Below are 13,395 nucleotides of genomic sequence, written 5' to 3' on the forward strand. Positions count from 1 at the left end.
TTCTCAGGCCAAAAGTCTCCTGGTATTTAGTGGAAGAACTGGAGACTGAACTGGTTCCCCAACTTCTCTGTCCAGTGTCCTTAAATCTGCAGGACAAAGTGGGTGGTGGCATGGAAGGAGCAAACAGGAGCGCGGTCTGTGAAAGGGGGTCTTCTGGGCCCCAGCTCCTCTGTCAACTATGTTTCTGTTACCTTTAAGTCACAAGAGAATGCCTGGAGGAAAGACTGTCAAGGGGAGCCTTCTGTAGAGTGACTGGGACTCAGAACCAACTCTGGACACGCCACTGACAGCTGCAGACCAGCTTCCGGGGCACTTAACAACACTTTCAGTCACACACACAAAATCACTATCACCACCCAACCTACCTGATTCCAACTCACCTGACCTGAGCAGTGTTATGCCTTTGGACGTTATTTTATTGCTTTCTTAAAATATAGGAAGGGGAAACTGAAGGGTAGGAGAGAGAAAAGACAAAGTAGGCAACAGTCAGGACTGTCAATTAACAGTCTGTAATCTGTAAACTGCTTGCCTAGAACTTACGCAGATCATCAAACCCAAGTCCCACTTTATGCTTTCAGAGCAATGCTGTGGTGGCTACAGGTACAGATCTGAATGTTCATGACTTCTCACAAAGATGTTTTAAAATCCTGATGATTTCACACACAGCAACTTTTCAGAAATCAGAATAATAGCTGCTTTTTGCTGGGTGCCTACTACTACATGCCAGGCACTATGCTAAGCCATATACAGCTGATTTATCCTCAGAAAAAGGTTTCCATGTGCAGACTTATTAGCTTTACAGATGAGGAAAGAGATGCTGAATGGTGAGGTTAAGGAACTTTTTCAAAGGCAGTCACCTCATCTCTATGACTGGGAAGCTATGTTCTTTCCACAAGACTCCTTTGCACCCCACCAGGGAGATCTCAAAGTCAGCAGCCTTCAGTTCAGTTCAGTTCAGTCGCTCAGTCGTGTCCGACTCTTCGTGACCCCATGAATCGTGGCACTACAGGCCTCCCTGTCCATCACCAACTCCCAGAGTTCACTCAAACTCATGCCCATTGAGTCGGTGATGCCATCCAGCCATCTCATCCTCTGTCGTCCCCTTTTCCTCCTGCCCCCAATCCCTCCCAGCATCAGAGTCTTTTCCAAAGAGTCAACTCTTCGCATGAGGTGGCCAAAGTACTGGAGTAGTCAGCAGCCTTAATGTAACAGAATAACCCTACCCTATAGTATCTGCCTCTTTCCTCCAAATAGAGCATAACACTATCTCAGAGAGCCTGCTGTGCAAGTTCCCCTCATGTGGGGAAGCTCAGGGTCTCTGGGAGTTGCCTGCAGCCCTAAGACCTTGAATCCCACTTAGAAAGAACATCCAGAGGAGGCCCCACCTGAGGCTGGCTCCCCAGATCCTACCAGCCACCATCACCAACAGAAGGTGAGGAAGACCTCACTGTCCTGATATAAATGGACCAAAATGCTCTTAAATTTACCTTTGGAGTTAGAAAAATATTTCCATCCTAACCAGATAAGTTCTGATATATTGTCATACATATGGAATTCATGGAAACCTACTATCGTGTATATACTGTATTAAAATGACATCTCTGTCATTTTCTGTTCAAATATCTCTATTTGAATGACATTATCATCCATTCAATTGCGGGAAATCCTCCCAGTCCTCAAAGAGAGAACACATAAGACTTTAAGTCTGGCAAGAGTGAGAAGGAGGACCACTCACTGACCTGGGCTTGCCTTTCTTAGAGGGATTGTTCCTCTCTCGCCTCTTGATCACCCCCATCCTTCTAGCTAATGTACACACACAGCGGTGTGTCAGCCCAGGGTCAGCAGGACACAGAACAGTAAGGGGTCCTCAGGCACAGATGCCCCAGGGTTGCCCCTTGATCCAAGTATGCCCCGTGCCTATGCCCTCAGAGCCTGGGCTCACGGTGCTGCCTGGCTCACCTCGGCGGTTCCAGAGTAAGACACAGGGAAGAACCCTCCAGAAGCTCTGCTAATATTGCAGACAGGTTATTTCAGTGACTGTGTCTTGTTTTACAGTCTTGGACTCTGAAATCTTCCCTCTGATTGCTCCAACAGTAGGCAAGACAACAGTAAAACTCATTGTGAAAGCCCAACTTTGCTCCTCAGGCGGGCTGTCTGCATTCCGTAAAAGCACTGCTTCTCCTAAGAAGCAGGAACACCTGGGTGCAGCCTGGGGGCCCTCTGCCTTCGGGGCAGCCCGAGATCCCTCAGGGGCTCTGGGGGTGGAGGACAGCCCTAGAAATGGGCAGGCGGGCTTTCTCAGTTGCAGCAAAAGAATGTGCTGTGCTGGGAAGCAGCCCCGGCTCCTCCGGAAAGCCGCACATCTGTAAACCAGGCTTTCCTCTGCCCCAGTGAGTCTCGGCAAAGACAAAGCATGGCTTTCTTCTAGAAGGAGGAGCCTTTCAAGCTCTGGGGCTGGGGCATTTTGTCCCATAGCCTTTGGACCTGAGGGCTGTCCTCAAATGACAGGGGACTCTGGGAAGAGTCACCCTCCTCCCCAGTCCTGTCTTCCCTGCCCTTCCTGGTCCTGGGACTTGGCATCCCACCTCCTCCCACTCCCATGCCTCCCCTCCCCCACTCCCCCAGAGCTCAGGTTTCAGCATCAGCGGAGACGTGGCCAGAGGCTGCAGAGAGCAGGGACTGAGAGCGGCACTTACCTGGGCACCTCGGGGCGCTGGTCAGTCCACAGACAGCCAGGGAGGTCGGGGGGCCAGGCGAAGGCGCTCCCAGGACTGTCCCCAGCGGAGTCCCCCACCCACCGGGGCAGGGCGACTCTGGGTTCCGGCGTCCCGGGGGAGTCGGGGCGGGACGCGGGGCGGCCACCTCTGAGGAGGCCCATTCAGAGGGCGGCAGGGAGAGCTCGTCCGAGGAAAGAATCCGGGCTTGCTGGGCGGCCGCTGGCTCTGTCGGGCGGCCTGCCCATTCAATGCCTCAGACGGCAGTGGCCCCGCCTCGCTCCACTGCGCGGTTTGCTTCCTTTTCATTTCTTACCCCTTTTTTTTTTCCCTTTCCCTCCCTTTAATCTCTTGCAAACTCCCCGCTGAAACCCTCCACAGCTTAGCTGCAGCCCCAGAGTCAGTGCTATTCAAGGGACAAGCCGCTAGTGCACGTGCGGCTGGTGACCCCGGGGAGACAGACACCCCAAACCGCACCCCCAAGGACAGCCTCCTGTCCACGACTGAGCCTCAAGAGCCACCTCCCCCAAAGGCAGACCGGCTTCCCTGGGATCCAATGCTCACAAAGGAGAAGCTTCTGGAAACCACTGGAGTCCCTGGTCAGCTTTGCACCCCACCCGCCAGCCAGGCTCCACACCCTTGTCCCTTCCCCCTAGGTGGGGGCATTGCCTCTCATCCGCCCCAGTCACCAGCCCTAAGACCTTCACTCCATCCCCTGCCCAAAGTAGCCTGGGGGACCTTCCTCTTGTTTTCTTCCTGGCTGCAGTCACCCCCACACCCTACCACACCCAGTCTGCAGAGTCTCATTTCCAACTACTTAGACTGTTTCACCTGGCTGGTAGCTTAGTCCACCAACAGCCTGTTGGTGGACCTAAACACATTCTATCCCTTTCTTCCCTCTTCTCTGCTCATGTTCTTCCCTCTAGCTGAAAGGCCTACTACCCTGTAATCTGGTGTAATCTCCTATATACTCTTCAAAGCCCATTTTCAAGTGACCCCCATCCTGTTATAAGACTTGGGACATTATCCCCCTCAGTCAGGTAAGTTCACGCTTCATATCTCATGGCCTGAGATCTAACAGTAACAAGTCCATAAAGCACGGTAGAGAGGCTCTGTCCCGTGTATGGCCTTTGAGACTGAAGCTCTAGGCAGCAGATACCTGCCTAACCAGGTTTATATCCAGCAAGCACAGAGGGGAGTGAGCACTCACGCCTCGCCTCTCCTGCTTTCAGATCTGGCATGATCCAACTCATCTGTTAAAGCCTAGTGCTGATGCCACTCACCCTAAAGTCCTCCCTGAGACAGAAGGTCCCATATCACTCCTGGGAGGCCCCTTTCTTGCTGGGGGGCCGGCACTGGCACCGCCTTCAGCACATCACAATGGGACGAGGCGCCTGCACACGCAAGCAGGCTTCCAGAACACGCTCCAACCACCCTGGGCTGAGTCACATCTGCCCAGCCCCGGCATGACCCTCTGACCCACTCATCATCTTGGTGAAAGTTGACAGGTACACGCCTCTCATCAGGAGAGACAGGCACACCTGTGACCCTTGGGTCACCTCCCTAAGTTACAGGTCAAGAAGATCCCAAGGACCCTCCGCCCTAAGGTCTGAGCAGGGTTCTTCCTCTGGCTTGTTTATGCGCCTGCAGGGCAGCAGCTCCTGCACAGGATCTGTAGGAAATGCCTGAGCACAGCCCAGGGCAGGCCCAGCCAGCGGATGGACGGGCCTTTCCCGTGGCCCACAGCTCCCTGGACAGAGAGGAAGGCAGCCGTCCGGCAGTCAGGCCCAGGAAGGGCAGTGGTGCAATGGCAGTCCCCAGGGTGGGTCCTTCCCTTGGGGCTCGCTGACTTTGTGGGCCTGGTAAGTCTGGGGCAGTCCACGGGCTGGGTGGAGGGGAAGGATGTTGTGTCTGTGCTGCTGCATCTGCGACCAGGACAACTTGGGTGGGGATCTAAGACACTTTATAACCTTCTGGAGATCTGTCTGTCCTTTTCCTTTCTCTCTTCTGCTTAGCTGGGGCAACGGGGACTAAGGTGACGTGGCTGTGCTGCAAGTGGCAGCGATTCTGATGCAAAGTCACACTCAGCACCTAGGATCTGGCTCAGTGTGAGGTGGGGTACCCATGGGTGCTCACACCCGCAGGGTCACCCACTTACCCCCAGTGGAATCACGGATCAAGTGCACACAGACTGTCCACTGTTGGCAATACCAATCCTCCCCTGCACACATCAGGCTGGCCACCATGCTGCTGGCCCCCGCTGCCTCCCTTCACACTCCTAGCAGCAAACGGCATGCCTGGCTCCCTTTAAGTAAAAGGCGCCTATTCCCTACTCACTCACTTATTTACTAACTTATTAGAAAACAACACATAACACATAACCAGAACCTTCTCTATGTCAGATGCCGGGATGTACTGATGAGTGAAACATAGGCAGATAATAGTTTGGAAGCTACAGAGGGAGAAGGACATAACCCCAATCCAGGCTCCTGTTTCCTGTAGGCTGGCCCCCCACCCTGCTCACCCCACTGGGAAGCACATTCCAGGGAAGATGAGAGCTGGGCAGGCTGTTCTGGAAACAGTGGGGACCCCCTTCACCCTGATGAGGAGGTGAGAGCCAGGCGGGCTGTTCCAGGGACAGTGGGGGTCTCCTTCACCTGATGAGGTGAAGCTGGCTGTCCCTCTGACACACTGCACGGCCACAGCCACATCAGGAGAGGTGACTGTGGAACTGTGAAACGTTGCTGTGGGGATGGGGTCAGCAACTGTGAGGCTGGAGGGTGAGGCCTGAGCTGCCATGAGATGAGCAAGGCAGAGGGCGGAGAGAGGCAACACGAGTTTTTCCTACAGAGGAAGACTCAGAAAGGCTTAGCTGTCCGGGATGTAAGAGAGGGCAGAGAACTGTGAGGGGAGGCAAGGATGCCAATCTGGTGGCTAAGGCACCTGAAGGAGCACAGGAGAGGGTCCCCCTCAACAACCCCGTCTTACACCTCCCGCAGAGCATGTGCCATCTGAAAGCACTCTCTTCCAGCCGCCCACCAGCCCCTGACATGCCCACCAGCCTGACAGGTCCTTAGAGGGGCTGTGCTGTCAGCTGTCAGCACTCTGTCCTGCCCAGCATTAATTTAATGAAACGGAATCCAGGGCCTCTGCTCCACCCAACAATGGGGCATCTGCTGGATCGCCCTTAAAACTCAGTATATGACATGGCAAAGGAAGTTCAGAAGCCTTAGAAGCTGCTTCAGAGAAAGGGGGCCATTAACACCCATGTGGGCTTCTCCCATGTACACAGAAGGGAAGGGCAGAGACCATGGAGGGGAGACTTTCAAGGACCCTCAGGTCTTCAGCACGGGCTCTGCCCTAGTGAAACAGAACTAGGAGGGATCTCAGAAAGACTCCAAATGATGGTACATCAGACAGGAGTCCTCAGGGCCACTCTGACACCCTCCTGCTGCTTTCCCAGGGATTACCTGCTCACCAGCACCTGGGGAGGCCCTGCTCTGCACATTCTAGGATCCAATTCAATGGTCTGCTTTTGCAGAGAAGGAATTAAACACAAAAAGTCAACCCCAGGACCTCAGTTCCACACTGACTTCACAGCAGTCCAACCTCACGCTCCTCCAGGAAATTTAATTCCAACATCACTAGGTCCCTCTGTCCCAGTGTGTGACCCACTGAGACCTGAGGGCATATGACATTCACCCCAAGATGTCCATCAAGAGTGTGCCAGGTCCCGGAGCATAGGAAAGGTTTTCCTTATTTTCAGACTAGGGAATTCTCATTTCCCCTGGCTTTTGTGTTTTTCAGACTTGCTCTTTCTCTACACAGGTATATATTTAAGTGCACAGCATGTAACAAGTGCTCAAAAAGCAACGAATCCCTTGGTCTGGGCATAACCATGAATATGTGGATACACACACCCGCAGTGCATGTATGTGCTATGCAATATAGATATGCAAACATACTAACACATGACAGGATTTCAGCCACACACAAAGCTTCTTTACCTCATCAGGGTGGTTTGTCCAGTGTCCCTCTCTGTTAAGGAGGCACTAAAATGTGGGCACCAGGTTCCAAAAGCACCAAGCCGGGTGGACCGCAGCCAGTAACCAAGGGTGAGAGGCAGATGCCAGATTTAAATCGTTACCCTTCTTAGGTCTCATAAACCCAAAATCTCCCCAAGTGTATCCAGCAGAATGCGGAGTTTTCACCGGGACAGCCACCCCCATGTCACACCATGTTAGGAATCTGCGGTCCCTGCAGGGCAGGGAGTGCCTCTATACGAAAAGAAAAACTGCCAGGGGCATGCGGGCGCATGCTTCTAGTAAGAAAACATCTCAGCTGTTACAGGCCAGGGCTCCACGTGCATTTTCTTTCAAGTCATTCCCAGTTCTCAGAGGCATCCTATCCCCATTCAGAGAGGTGAAGAGAAAACAACACACGGGCCGAAGCGGTGGCCATGTCTGTAGAGGGATTCCAGACCCCACACCCATCGCAGGCCATGGCAGAGGGTCAGCAGCCTGCAATTCACTCCAGGGCTGAGACTGACCCACATCTGTCTCCCCGGGGCAGAGCAAAATTGTGATAGATGATGGGGCTTGACCAAGTGTATTTGGAACTTAAAAACCATATTGTAAGACAAGTTTGGGATACTTGTTCAATGTCATGCACGTGTGTGTGTGTGTGCATGATAAGTCATTTCAGACTCTTTGCAACCCTATGGACCATAGCCTGCCAGGCTCGTCTGTCCATGGGATTCTCCAGGCAAGAATACTGAAGTGGGTTGTGATTTCCTTCTCCAGGGGATCTTCTCCACCCAGGAATCAAACCCGTGTCTCTGACATCTCTTGCATGGGCAGGCAGGTTCTTCCCCTCTAGAGCCACCTAGGAAGCCCAATATCATATACAATACAGCTGCTACTATTTTTGCTTCAGTTTTAAAACTGTCTTAAGAGGTTTGCAACTGGTGAAAGAACTGTATAATGGTGAGTGACTGAGGACCCACTTGTGTCTGTCACCAACCCCACGGCCTGCTCCCAGACCACTGGCCTGTGGGGCTGAGCATTAAGAGAGCAGCAAAAACCCATTGGCAGCACATCAGAATAAGCTTTATAGGCTGAGATTCAAGAGCAGTCCACCAGATGGAGGATGACATGAGCTGATAAAATAAATTTAGAGAAACAAAGACTCCTCTAAACTCAAAGGAAGCAAACAAAAGATGGCATTCATCACGATCGGGAAATTGTCGGCTCACGTGGGGACCCTTCCAAGCCGGCCTGTTTGGTGGATGAGGTGTCAGCACAGGATGCCAGCTTCTTGTATGTTTTGAGCTTCATTCCACTCAAGCGAATGAGTGTTCTCATCTCTGCAGACTGCTGACCACACATTCACAGGCCAGTGCTGCAGGCTGACCTCCAGCCACCCAACACCGCTGTTTATTTTTAAATATTTTGAAGCAGTCAAGTTTCCTTTTTTCATTTTCTAAATCTGGGGTGGCGGTGGGGGGAAAAACAGTGACTAACCCTGGCAGTCACACTGGGTCACAATGACCAGCAAGCGTCCTTCTGCATAGAATGCAAAGTATACCACATGGGTATACAGATGTGGACCTTCCCATACATAGCTACATACACATATGTACCTCAGAGTAAACATGTTATATATACATATATATATATATACACACACACACACACACACACACACACACACACACACACACGTATCACTTTTTAGGTTCTACAAAATTCAAAGTCATCGGGGACTTGCATAAATGTCACACATGTTCACATTCAGCACATGTTTTTATTCCTATTATAAACATTCTCATTAAAAGTTCATAAAATTTCTAAACAAAACAGAGCTGGGTACAGGAAGAAAGGGGAGGTCTGGGAAAAGTATTTTAGTTTGTCAAGCTTTGAAGAATGACAACTTTTTTTTTAAACAAAAATAAAGCACTGCCTCAAACTAATCTCTCTCTCTCAAGACATTCCTGAATATTCCTTTCCTTCCTCCCTCCAGCAAATGTCACCCATTTTTGCCCTTTGAAACCAACTCCAAGAGATTTCAACAGCAAACCCCATACCCTGCAGGCCAGGGCCTCCTTCCTGCAGGCTCAGAGCAGTCCAGGGTCAAAGCCCCTCCTCCACATTCACATTACCACCCACAGCCCCAGGCAGGGCCCTGAAAACACCAGCCCTCCTCTCAGAAACACGGGTATACAAACTATAAGTTGCAAAATGTATAAAGGCCTTCCCTTTCAGTAAACTAATGCTGTTAATCGTGTTCATTGAAAGCAAAAGTCCCCAAATATCCCCTAAACCCCACTTGTAAAACCATCAGGTGAAGATAATGTTCTGTAACTAAAGATGATGGTCCTCCACGTTGTGAATGCACAAAATGCCACTGAACTGTGCACTACAAATGGTTCACTTATGTGAATTTTATCTCGATTAAAAAAAAAAACTATTATGAATTAAGTTGGAAGCTGAGCTATATCAGAATCATACACTTTTAATGAGGCCTTTCTTCATTTTTTTTCCCCCATTTATTTCGAAAATGTCATCAGGACTGCTTAGCCTTTCAGACAGGAATAACAGTTCATAACACTTCATAATTCTCTCTTTTGCCTTCATAAGGATTGATAGTAAATAACCTCTTTACCTAATCTCTTACTAATATTTTTGTTTTCAAGAAACACATTTCCTTCTGGGGCTCTAAAATGTTCTGCACCCAACTCCAACGCTCGGGGTGGTTCCCTACGCCAACAAGCAATGCTCCGAAACCAGCCTGGGGTCCTACAATTCAACTCAACTCTGATCACCTATGCAGACAGCATCAGACTCCATAGGCTAAGGGCTCGGTCCCACAAGACTGTTCTCCCTTCAGACCAACCAGCTATGGATCAGAGGTTCTCACAACCCCTTTCTTAGGTTGCAATAATTTCTTACAGTTGCTCACAGAACTCAAGAGAAACATTTCACTCATCAGTTTATCATAAGAGGATATAACTAAGAACAGCCAGACTGGAGAGGTAGGGAAGGAAGGGCATGGAGCTTCCGTGCTGTCTTAAAGCACCTCACTGTCCCCAAATCTCCAGGTGATCACCAACTGAGGAGCTCCCTGAACTCTGTCCTTTGGCATTTTCCTAGAGGCTTCATTACATAGGCAGGGTTGATTAAATCATTGGCCAGTGGCAACTGGTTCAACTTCCAGCCCTCTCCCCTCCTTGGAGGTTGGGGGGAAGGGGAAACTGAGAGTTCCAACTCTCTAATCACAAGGTTGGTTCCCTTGGCAACATGGCCCCCATCTTTTCCAAAAGTCATCTCATTATCATGACAAAAATCACCTTTATGTTTTCATCACTTAAGAAATTCCAAAGGCTTTAGGAGTTTGGTGGCAGAAATAAAACTAAATATATATTTCTTATCATAAATCACAATATTACAGACTCATATCAGGGATTTCTAAGATAGCATTCCCAGAGATGTATGTCTCCCAGGGAGTAACACAGGCTGTGTCAGGGATGCACTGAAGAGACAGTCCCAAGGGGAGCCACTCCAGGCTCCTGCTTGAGGGTCCTAGGTGGGTAGGACCTGTTGGTCTACTCATGGAGCTCACAGTATTCTGTCAGACCACTGTGATGTGGTCCAGGCCCTGGAGCCAGCTGTCCTCCCAGTGCCTACCATGGCCTTGCCATCTCCCGCTACCTGTCCCCAGTCCCTGAAGCTATCATCTCCTCTTCCAGTTAAAGCACACTGCTAGGATAATTCAACAATATTTGAATTCATATTTAAGTATTCATTATTTGAGTAAATATTTAAATACCCCTCGCTTTGCTGGAGTGAGTACTGTAATCTAAAAGAGGCGTTGTCTTGACACAGGCACAGGCAACAGCAACACAAAAGGGAAAGGCAGGCCACACTGGGTTCTGACCCAACCATCTGTCACCAATACACTTCAGCTTGCTTTCTGTTTACTTGTTCACCGCAGAGGTGAGCAGTGGGAATGAGGTGCGTGTGACACGGGACGAGCCAGGAGGCTCCTGAGAACCCTGGCACTGGAGTCTAGGGGCTTAAACTAAGTGCCACAGGACATGGAGGGACACAGAACAGAAAGTGTGCTATCCCGAGCAGAGGGCAGAGGTGCCAGGTGAGAGGGGATACCGCGGGGCTCTCCCGTGACCAAACTCTCCCTCCCTGACCAAACCTGAGGGGTCCTAGAGCTTCTCCACAAGGCCTCAACCTTGGCCTTTGATGTCTATCCTTGGAAGCCCAGTCTTGGCAAGGATTCTGCTGAGTCATCTCCTCTGCTTGCTCCCTGATCAAGTTCCTCATCCCTTGATGCTCAAGCCTATCTTCAGCAGGATCCTGTTGGGCCAGTTTGGCAATAATCTCCCTTTCCTTGATGTTCCTCTTAGGAACTTTTCATCCCCTGACCCTGTCACAGCTCTTGGGCTGTCTTTGCTACATGAGGAGTTGAGCTCAGCTCCTTACCCTGCTTCAACTGTACAAATAAAATTCATCTCTACCACCTTTAATTGGTGTCCTGCTGTTTCTCCCTGACACTTGTGTGCTGGCTGTCTGGGAAATGAATTGACACATTTGGGTTTATGCTGACTAGTGCTGGTCGCTCAGTCATGTCCGACTCCCTGTGAACCCATGGACTGCAGGCTCCTCTGTCCATGGAATTCTCCAGGCAAGAATATTGGGGTGAGTAGCCATTCCTTTCTCCAGGGAGTCTTCCCAACCCAGGAACTGAACTCAGGTAGATTCTTTACCATTGCATCACCTGGGAAGCCTTTACACTGACTAACCTGGTACCAAGTTCAGGCTGATGGAATAACACACACAGAGGAATTTTATGTAGTTAGTGTTACACTAGCTGCATACTAACAAAGGACATAATTGACATCTTAATAGCAACAAAATCAGAAATAGTCGTCAAAGCTCAAATCCATTCTGATTGGGTCAGTTGATTACGCTACCTGACCTGTGAATCTCCCACAAATCCAACACACTTTTCCCCATCATTTCTGAAAGCATTTTTGTCAGAGCTGCTCCACCCCACTGCCTATTCCAACTGCTGTTCTGCATACAGCAGATGGATCAATATATGAAAACAGAAGCCTGAGCAGTTGCCTCCCTGTCTCAAGCCTTGTTATGACTAGCACTGCTTGCAGATGCCATACCACTACCCTCCATAGCTACAGAGAACAGCTGTGGCTGGGCCTCTGCTCATACCTCCAGTGCCCTGCAGACCCCTGTTTCCATCCTCTCCTGGTCTGAAGGACCCTCTGCCACAGGGCCTGTGCCTGCTATTTCTCCATTCCAAATTCCCCTCTCCATTCACCTAGTTAACTCCTACTTAAACCTACTCACCCTTCAAACCCTCAGACCTCCTCACCAGGTAAACAACCAATAAAAATTGGCAGAGTGCCACCATTCTGTCCAGGGCTCTTCCCCATCACAGATCACTACAAGACTGAAAAATAAAACCTGTTGTAAAGAAGAGGGTTGAATATAGTCCCTACATGGGAGCCACCACCACATCACTGTGTCTCAGGGGTTAGCCATACCCCTCATACAATGCAGAGCACATGGGACCCCCAGTCAGTGCTGTGTGTATATCTCTGAGCTCTTCCTGGGCAAACGTCCTCAAGGATTGCCAACATGAAAATATGGATGACTCAGAAGGTGTTCTTAAGATTAAATAGCTCCTCAACCACGTGACCCTGCAATCCCACTCCAGAGCATATATCCGAAAGAAAAACAAGATCCAAAAGGACACATGCACCCCAATGTTCGCTGCACACTGTTTACAAGAGCCAAGACATGGAAGCAACCTAAAACCATAAAGGAAACTTTGGAAGAAAAGCAGCCCTTCTATGAAACGATATACAGATCTTGTTTTCTCTGGAGAAAGAGGGGAAATGGAGCTAGCTGTCATCACTACAACTTCCTCTGCATAAAAGACGGTATTTAAATACAAAGTCTGCTTCCCCCTCCCACCAAAGTGCATCTAACGAGCAGCAAAGGGAACCCTCACTCACCTTCCCTGGGGCAGAATAGCAGGAATCCCCACTTACAGAGAACAGCGATTCTAAAATGTAAGTTCAGTTTGGGCTACATCCCCCCTCCACCTGCCCAGGGCTATGATGTCCTGGACTCTCAAGGGAGCTGGAGAACGTCCATACCAGGAAGGGGTGCTGAGTAACCCACCACCACTGTGTTAACGCTCCCTTCCCAGGGCCGGTGCACAGGCTAACTAGATCCCACACGTATGTAAAGTGCTGGGTGGAGTGGGGGCAGGGTGCAGCAGACAAATCCGAAGTGGCCACTCAACTGGGGAGATTCAGGATGGTGGCCAAGGACGTAAGGAGTCAGGACAGGGCTCTGTGAACATAAAAGACGGGACACCTCGCAGCAGGCGAGGGGCGAGGACAGCCGTGTCTTTCAGAGTGGGGAGCTCAATGCTCTCTGAAAGTAGCCCTGACTTTCTCTGAAAAGGGTGGGCCGGGTGTTTCCGTTTCTTCTTTCAACTCTAAGTAATGCTACAAGAAGCTGAAAAGCATTGATGTTTGGCTGCTGAGAACACCAGGACCCAACCCATCAACACCTGAAAGTGCTGAGTGAACAGAAGGAAACACAGTCAGCACCACTCCTGCCCCCAGCAGGCTGCA

General features: G+C 50.3%; 1 protein-coding gene across 6 annotated transcripts in view; it reads right to left on the reverse strand.

Annotated features, from left to right (window-relative positions):
* The window catches only part of TNS3 (tensin 3), a 222,342-nt gene that overhangs the window by 34,401 nt on the left and 174,546 nt on the right, over positions 1–13,395 (reverse strand). The gene's annotated exons all lie outside the window — the stretch shown is intronic.

This window comes from Bos mutus, chromosome 4 (genome assembly GCF_027580195.1).
Source record: "Bos mutus isolate GX-2022 chromosome 4, NWIPB_WYAK_1.1, whole genome shotgun sequence".
NCBI classification, from domain to species: Eukaryota; Metazoa; Chordata; class Mammalia; order Artiodactyla; family Bovidae; genus Bos; species Bos mutus.